A 10,010-nucleotide genomic window follows, 5' to 3' on the forward strand; every position below is an offset into this window, starting at 1 on the left:
AGAGAGAGAGAGACTTGTGATAGTAAGGGGGCATGTGCCCCACTATATTTTCAAAAATAATTTGATATCATTATATATTTATATGATAATTAATAAAAAAATATTTATTTTAAATATAATAATCTATAAAATAATTGAAAGATATAATTTAAAATTATATGTAAAATTACATGTATATAGGTAAAATTACATCAAAGATATTTTAAATTATTTTTTTGTAATAAATTAATCTTTTAAGTTTTTGTGTGTAACAATCATTACTCTTTTTTAAAAGTGTAAATATGTAAATTATAGTTGCAATTATTTTGAGTGATATGAAAATATCGAAGTGCAGCCAAAAATACAACCATTATAAATTTTTAAATGTTCTAAACATGAAGAAAACGATTTAAAATCAATCTAACAAATCAAGTTGTTATAAAAAAAAACTTAAAACCAATCTATTACACAAAAATAATTTAAAAGGACCTTGGTGTAAATATATGAATAATTATTTAGATTTTCATTTGTGAATTATTTATTTTAAAAATTAATTTTGAATTTAAAATGTGTTCAGTAAGAATATAGTTAAATTAATTTTGTAATTAATTTCAAAAGAATTTTTTACTAAAAGTATTTTCAAAAATTTACTTTATATGTTTTTATTTTAATACTAAGATATCATTATAAAAAATTACAATTAACTATTCATATCATCGTCAATTGCTCATATATAAAAGTAGAAAGATAAACATTGTTGATAATAAAATTAAAAAGATTACATAAATAACAAAATTTAACTTTATTAATTATTTTTTTAAAGATAAGTTTGATAAAAAGTAATATGATATATATTTATGTTTTAAAGTTCTATTCGTAGTAGATATATTATGTAATAAATTCATAAATTAATATATTACCCCGGCAGGATAAAATTTATGGCTCCGTTTCGGTATATATATATATATATATATAAAGGGAGGATATAATAAATGCCTAGATAGATTAGTTAACCAAAATTATGAGTTGATGGCCATTAAGTTGTAGCGCATTTTAGAAGATTTTTTTAAAGATAATTTAGAGCTGCCTAATTATCGATTTGATTGGAGGACCGAAAGTTATAAGCTCATTTTGGTATGTTGCTCATCTATTGTTTAGTTTAATTTTTGGAAAATTATTCACTTTCCCTCATGTTTATTAAAATGACAATAACACTCTCTAGGTTCAAACTATATACTAACATGAATTTCCGTATACTAATGAAATTCTTACTAACATGCAAAAAAAATTATAGATAAATGTTTTTTATAGTTTTAAGTTTGGATGTCACTAAAAAAATAGAGAGGACGTTGATGCCATTATAATTATAATAAACCTCATAAAAATTAATAGATTTCATAAAAAGATATAGCATATTTTAAACTAGAGTAAATGTCGATGTAGATATCGTGTTTTAATAGAACTTATAATTTTCCCTAAAATTAGGGGTATTCAAAATCAAACCAACCCAATAGAAAATCGCAAACCAAACCAACCCAAAACCGCAAAAAAACGCATTTGGTTCGGATGCTTTTGGGTCATTTTTTAACAAAATCGAACGGTTTGGTTTGGTTTGCGGTTTGTATTTTGCAAACCGAACTAAACCAAACCAAACCGCATTATGTTACCATCTAAACTTCACTTATCCCACATCCAATCCAAAACTCAAACCTAGTATGTCTTAACCTTACAATTACAAACGATTTTCTCTTACTCACACTTAGGGTTTCAATTTCAACCTTCTTAAATCTCTCCTAGTAGTTTGGCACATTCTTTTCGTATTCTTTGTCATGTACATTTCACCTTTTCTACTCGAATATGTCCTCTCTTATGTTCATTTTTTTTTCATATTTTATATTATTGTTTTATCTTCTAATTACATTTTTATCGCACATTTCTTCTCAATCTCGCATCTCTTATGTTTTTTTTTTCATATTCTTTAATCTCTCTTCTCATATGTTTTTTATGTTTTATTATAATGTTTTTGATATTATTTTATGCTACTATTTTATATATATATTTTATTCCACTTTTTTCTAATCTAATTTTTTGTATATTGAATGAAAAGTTTTTCTCTAAATATGATGAGTTTTGATGTTATTTACTAATGTATGAATGGCTAAACACAAAATTACATTGTTCTCTATAGGTGTATGTATGGCTAAATAAAAATATTGTAAAAAACCGAAACAACCGAACCAATCCAAACCGCATTGATTTGGTTTGGTTTTATTTCTAAAAGCCAACCGAACCAAACTGAACCGCATCTTTTTTTCTCTTGCGGTTCGGATGATTTTTATCGTCAAAACCGCCCAAACCGTACCGCGAACACCCCTACCTAAAATAATATTAAGAGTAGTTATAGTGTCTTTTAATTTGATTAACGATCAGTAAAAGCACGAATCCTTTTTCTAAGAATTTTACTTTCCTTGTCAATGGAGTAAAGTGCATAAGTATAGTCTAGTTCTGACATTAAAACTTTATTAGTATTGAAGAAGATATGGATAAATCACAACTAAAGTGGAGGCGTAATATCTTTTTTCAAAGCATATTTCCTTATCTTGTTCATAAGGTAAAGATATGAAATAGTAAAGGTTATTCAGAAGTAACCAAACACTAGTGCACCAACCAAGTCGTTCATTATATTTATATATATTCACTTTGCAATACCATTTTATCATATTACATGATGGCATCCCAAACTACTCTCCAAGAGAAATTTGTGGAGCTTCAAGACGCAAATCAAGCACACCAAAACTCACACCCCAAGATCCAAAAGGTTGCTGAGTATCTCCGAAATAGAAAAAATTTCGACAAGCAATACACACCTAAGTTGGTGTCAATAGGTCCCATCCATCATAACAATCAAAATCTCAAGTTAGGAGAGAACTATAAGCTTATCTGGGCAGAAAAATACATCAAAAGCACCCAGCATAGCCCACAAATGCTACACAAAAAGATCGCCGATAACATTGATGAACTCAAGGGTCTTTTTGCAGACGATGTTTTAGCTATAGCCAATACCGCGGAGTCTCTAAAAGGCTTGCGCAACCTTGAAGAAAAGTTGTCATGGCTTTTGTTTGTAGATGGATGTTCTGTTGTAATTTATTAAATACAAGTGTGTTCCAAAATGACAAATGGTGGAAGTGAGTTAATGCTAATAAATGCATGAGATAACTCTTCATGAATTTTGAATTTTAAATTTTGAATTTTGAATTTTGAATTCGGAGATTGTAACTCTTCATGAGATGTTGCAAAGGCGAAACCATGCAACTGTTGGTGAAACATGCTGCAGGCCAACCATTATGATTATTGGAAAAGGACATTGCTTCACCAAGGGTCGCTACCTTGTGAAACAATATCAACATGGCTTGTAAAAGCATAAATCCGGATTCAGAATACAACACACAAAATCCAAAAATCCTCTAAATAATTCTAGACGCTCTTCGCTGCATTCGGGTTTTCGCCGGTCTTGCGCAAACTCGATAAGGCTGAATTATCCTGGGTATTCCTGCATCAGAACTCTAAGACAATCGAGAATGCTTGAAATACTATAAGGAAAGTGTTGCGTTCACGATTCAAGCCTGGATCCCTTTAATCTTTCTGATTTTCTAACAGTCTTATAGTATCTCAAATCATGTCCACCGACGCTTCTGTCTCAAGCATCAAACTGATGAATCAGGACCTTGTTAAGTTAGATCGTTTCGATGGAACAAACTATACCCGCTGGCAAGACAAAATGACATTTCTCCTGACCGCCCTGAAAATTCAATATGTCTTGGATCCTGATCAGGAGGCAATTCCAGAACCAACTGAGAATGACACTGATGAAGTAAAAAAGGAGAGAAGGAAACGAAAAGAAGATGAAATGCTTTGTCGTGGACACATCTTGAACACATTATCTGATCGTCTCTATAATCTCTACACCAATACTGCATCCGCAGAGGAAATCTGGAACGCACTCGAATTCAAATTCAAGGCCGAAGAAGAAGGTACGAAAAAGTTTTTAATATCTAAATACTTTGATTTTAAGATGTTGGATTCCAAGCCGATTCTTGCACAAGTGCACGAGTTACAGGTTCTCGTGAATAAAATAAAAACCGTGAAAATTGACATTCATGAAGCATTCCAAGTCGGTGCAATAATAGCAAAATTTCCACCTTCGTGGAAAGGATACAGAAAGAAATTGCTGCATAGTTCTAAGGACTTTTCTTTGGAGAAACTTCAGAAACACCTTCGTATCGAGGAGGAAACGAAGGATCGAGAAAAAATTGAGTCTGCTGGATTTGCTAAAGTAAATGTTGTTTCCGCTAAAGGAAAGAAAAAATATGATGGCATGAAAAACCATCTCGGCCCAAGGAAAGAACACAACAAGTTCAAAAAATTCTGGCGGACCAAAAGGTACTAAAAATGGTTGTTATGTATGTGGCAAACCCGAACATTATGCTCGAGATTGCAGGCACAATAAGTCCAAAAATGAGGTCAATGTTGTTCATGCCGATGACGACATAATCACTACGATAAGCGAAATTATGGCAATCAAATGCAAAGTGCAAGGATAGTGGTATGACACATGTGCAACTGTGCTTGTATCTTATGATAAAACAGCATTCAAAACCTATACCGAAGTCAATGATGGACAAGAAGTGCAAATGGGAAATGAAGTGCGATCTAAAGTCGTTGGAACAGGATCCGTCGAACTCAACTTCACTTCTGGAAAGAAAGCCACTCTTGTTAATGTGCTTCATGTTCCTCATATGAATAGAAACCTTGTTAGTGGGGACTTATTGGGAAAACCGGGTATTAAATCTGTATATGAATCGGGAAAATTAATATTGACCCGTAATGGTATATTTGTAGGAAAAGGATATTCCGCTGAAGGAATGATCAAACTATGTACTACCGACAATATTATTAATGAAATTTCTAATTCTGCTTATATGCTTGAATCTATTTCCTTATGGCACTCTAGATTGGCACATATTAGTATTAGTACTATGAATAGACTAATTAAATCTGGTTTGATATCGTGCAACATTCATGATTTCGGAAAATGTGAAATATGTGTTAAATTAAAAATGATAAAGAAACCTTTGAAAAGTGTTGAAAGAAAAACAAACGTGCTAGATCTTGTGCACTCTGATTTGTGTGAATTTAATGGTATGTTGACCCGTGGGGGAAACCATTATTTTATAACGTTTATCGATGATTGCTCTAGGTTCACACATGTATATCTCTTAAAGCATAAAGATGGTGTTTTTAATGCCTTTAAGACATATAAAGCAGAAGTAGAAAATCAATTAAGTACAACTATAAAAGTACTTAGGAGCGATAGAGGAGGAGAATATTTCTCAGCAGAATTTGATGCATATTGTGAAGAATATGACATCATACATGAATGTTCTGTGCCCCGCACACCATAACAAAATGGCATGGCCGAAAGAAAAAATAGAACATATCAAGAGATGATAAATGCTATGTTAATGCATTCAGAATTACCATTTAATGTATGGGGTGAAGCACTATTTTCTGCATGTCACATAATGAACATGATTCCTTTAAAAACAACTGGTATTTCTCCATATGAGAAATGGAAAGGAAGACCACCAAGTATTGGTTATTTCAGAGTGTGGGGGTGTGTAGCTTATTACAAGAACATGGATTCCAAAAGGACAAAATCGGATCCTAGAGGAATCAGATGTGCCTTCATAGGATATGCACCAAATAGCAAAGCATACAAACTTCTAAATCTAGAGTCTAATGTAATTGTTGAATCCAGAGATGTGGGATTCTTTGAAAATCTCATCACAAAGGGTAAGGGACCTGAAAATCCCACAATTGAAGAATCTCGTGACAAAGATTCGACACGAATTGTTGAAACACAATCAGAACCAAGGAGAAGCAAAAGGGCACGAAAAACTAAGCATCTAGGACCAGATGAAATTAATTCCCAAATCATTTCTCTTTATTTAGTTGAAGGAAATAGCAAGAATAATGTTCATAAAATTCCTATTATTCTTCAAGTAGAAGATGATCCTAAAACATATAAGGAAGCAGTGGCTTCTAGGGACGCTTCTTTTTGGAAAGATGCTATCCATGATGAAATGGATTCAATTATGTCAAATCATACTTGGGAACTAGTTGATCTTCCGAAGGGATCAAGACCCATTGGATGCAAGTGGGTGTTTAGAAAAAAGTATCATAGTAACGGTACATTAAACACCTACAAGGCTAGACTAGTAGCAAAAGGATTTAGACAAAAGGAAGGTGTCGATTATTTTGACACATATGCACCGGTAGCAAAAAATACGACAATTAGAATCCTGTTTGCACTAGCTTCCTTGAATAACCTTATTGTTCATCAAATGGATGTTAAAACAGCATTCCTAAACGGAGATCTCGATGAGGAGATCTAAATGGAGCAACCAGAAGGCTTCATGCTTCCTGGAAATGAACAAAAGGTATGCAAACTTGTTAAGTCTTTATACGGTTTAAAACAGGCACCAAAACAATGGCATCAAAAATTTGACACCGCCATAATTTCAAATGGGTTTGTTCCAAACTCTTGTGACAAATGCTTGTAAACAAAGGTGCGCGGAAGTGTTGTGATATTTCTATGTCTATATGTTGATGACATGTTGATTATCAGCAATGAAATGAATGGAATATTAGAAACAAAGAAATTTTTGACTTCCACATTCAAGATGAAAGATCTTGGACTAGTTGACACTATACTAGGGATCAAAGTAAAACGAAATAGTGGGGGTTATGAACTTAATCAAACACATTATATTGAGAAAATGTTGGAAAAGTTCAAACACCTAAACTTTAAGGAAGTAAACACTCCATTCGATCCTAGTGTCAAACTTCAAAAGAACAATGGGAGAACCGTGGCACAACTGGAATATGCAAGTGCAATTGGATGTCTAATGTATTAAATGCAATGCACCAGACCTGACATAGCTTTTGCAGTTATTAAGATGAGTAGATTTACTAGCAATCCAAATGATGAACATTGGAAGGCCATCACTAGGATTTTCAGATATTTGTTAAAGACCAAAAATCTTGGCCTTCATTATGGTAAGTTTCCTGCCGTACTAGAAGGATATACCGACGCAAGTTGGATATCAAGTGTTGGAGATTATAAATCTACAATTGGGTGGATATTCACATTAGCTGGAGGTGCGATTTCTTGGAAAAGCAAGAAACAAACATGCATTACTCTCTCAACCATGGAATCAGAGTTTGTGGCTCTTGCGTCTGCTGGACAAGAAGCAGAATGGTTGAGGGACCTCTTATTGGAGGTTCCGTTAGCTAAAGACAATGTTTCAAAAGTATTGACACATTGTGATAGTCAAGCCACCTTGGCTAGAGCGTTCAGTGAAGTGTACAATGGAAAGTCTAGACACATAAGTCTTATACACTCTCTCATGAGAAAAATGATAAAGGATGGGATCATTTCACTAACATATATACAAACAAGCTATAATTTGGCTGATCCATTTACTAAACCATTGGCCAGAGATTTAGTAAAGACTACCTCGAAAGGTATGGGATTAAAACTCCTTGAATAAGGGTTCCGACAATGATAGCAACCCAATCTGAAGTTAACACATCTTAACCTAAGATTCAATGGGTAACAACAAGTCGTTGATTCGGAAAGTTATGCAACATTCCGCGATAATGTTGACGATTACAAACTGAGGGTTGAGTTTTCAAAGAAACTCTTAATGAAGTTCTATATCAAGAAGGATATGTATCTCAAGAAATAGATACGAATTGAACTTCACCTATATGAATTTCAAGGTGGTGCCTCTTAAGGTGAGAGTTGGAGTTTCTCTCATGAAAAATTCATGAAAACAGGAAAAGAACATGGCCATAAATAGTGTTAGGCGAGATATGTAGGCGAAGAACCTCTAAAAGTGTGTGTATAGCAACGCCGGTCTGATCACATGGGACAATGGTTCAAAGCATAGCTACCTAACGTTCCGATTAGGCTTTGCATTATCTTTACTAAGGTTAAGTTCAAATCAAAAGATACCTAACTGTATTAACACTTTTTGCTTTCTATATTCTGGAATTGGATTTGTCATTATTAGAATAAGTGGGGGATTGTTGTAATTTATTAAATACAAGTGCGTTCCAAAATGACAAATGGTGGAAGTGAGTTAATGCTAATAAATGCATGAGATAAATCTTCATGAATTTTGAATTTTGAATTTTGAATTCGGAGATTGTAACTCTTCATGAGATGTTGCAAAGGCGAAACCATGCAACTGTTGGTGAAACATGCTGCAGGCCAACCATTATGATTATTGGAAAAGGACATTGCTTCACCAAGGGTCGCTACCTTGTGAAACAATATCGACATGGCCTATAAAAGCATAAATCCGAATTCAGAATACAACACACAAAATCCGAAAATCCTCTAAATAATTCCAGACGCTCTTCGCTGCATTCGGGTTTTCGCCGGTCTTGCGGAAACTCGATAAGGCTGAATTAACCTGGGTATTCCTGCATCAGAACTCTAAGACAATCGAGAGTGCTTGAAATACTATAAGGAAAGTGTTGCATTCACGATTCAAGTATGGATCCCTTTAATCTTTCCGATTTTCTAACATGTTCTTTACTGCATATTCTGGTGAATGTGAATCTTGATCAACTTGATGAACCAAAAGATGTGAATATTAAGGTTGATCAATTTGTTCTTGTGATAATGGATGTGCTTTTGCTGGAGAATCAACTTCCTTATCTAGTACTGAAGTTATTGTGGAAAAATGACAATGAGATGGAATTGATAGATAGTATGAAGAATTTTCTCAAATGTCATCATTGGGCTACACCAGAAACTAAGAGGACGTGGAAGTGGCAACGCATTCTAGAGAATAAGAGTACAGAAAATGAGACAACACATTTTTTCTCTAACATGGTTCACAGCAAAAAGGAAAAAGAAGAACATCATAATAACCATACAGTACTGGAATTATCGAATGAGTCACCGATTCATCTTCTTGATCTTCAGCGTAAAATCATCCTCACTAAATCTAATTCCAAGGTAAAAATTTAGTTTTGTTATTTTGATATATATATCATAAGTAAGACGATGAAATCCATTTGTTCTGTATTCTTATACTGAAGCCGATAATGAAATTAACAACAACAAGAAGAAACAAAGTGGAAAAAATTCAGAAGAAAAAAGCAAGATGATGACATACAGGAACATACAAGATCTAAGGGCAGTAGGGATAAAACTTAAATCAAGCGCGACGCGAAGGCCAACAGACGTAGATTTCTCGGAGGGTTGGTTTGCTGCAAAACTGACTCTTCCTGAGATTGTTGTGGACGATACCACAGCTGCGACTTTCCTAAACCTCATAGCTTATGAGATGTGTCCAGATTTTAAGAATGATTACGGGATATGTTCATTTGCGGTTTTCATGGATTCGCTCATTGACCATCCTGAAGATGTGAAGGAACTGAGATCAAAAGGTATTTTGCTGAATTCACTTGGGAGTGATGATGAGTTGCTGATCTTTTCAACATCATAAGTACTGACTTGGTACCTAACTCAGAAACATATCTTGAAGTTAGAGCAAAAATATACGAGCATTACTGTAATAAATGGAAGACTTGGATAGCCCTTGGTTATCACACCTATTTCAGCAATCCTTGGGCTATCACTGGTTTCGTTGCTACGTTTATTGCACTTGCTCTCACTTTCGTTCAAACATGGTTTTCCATTTACCCACACTAGCTAGCTCATAAACATGGTTTGCTGTGAAGAGTGCCTTTTACTTTGTGTATGACTGTTTATCTGTTTTTTGAAGAGGTGTGTGGTTGAATTGAAACATGTAATTCTCAAAATTCATGTTTCTTTATTCAAATTATTGTTCTGATTGATGATTTAGGTGTTTCTATATTGTTAGGATTATTGACTTCATGCTTAAAGACATTCATGCATGCATTAATACGTTACCCATTATTTTAAATTG

The 10,010-nt window shown here is 33.7% G+C and overlaps 1 pseudogene; it reads left to right on the forward strand.

The window, feature by feature from the left end:
- Positions 1-2,704: 2,704 nt before the first annotated feature.
- On the forward strand, positions 2,705-9,772 carry LOC127092807 (UPF0481 protein At3g47200-like; annotated as a pseudogene).
- The last annotated feature ends 238 nt before the right edge of the window (positions 9,773-10,010 follow it).

This window comes from Lathyrus oleraceus, chromosome 6 (assembly GCF_024323335.1).
Source record: "Lathyrus oleraceus cultivar Zhongwan6 chromosome 6, CAAS_Psat_ZW6_1.0, whole genome shotgun sequence".
Lineage (NCBI taxonomy): Eukaryota > Viridiplantae > Streptophyta > Magnoliopsida > Fabales > Fabaceae > Lathyrus > Lathyrus oleraceus.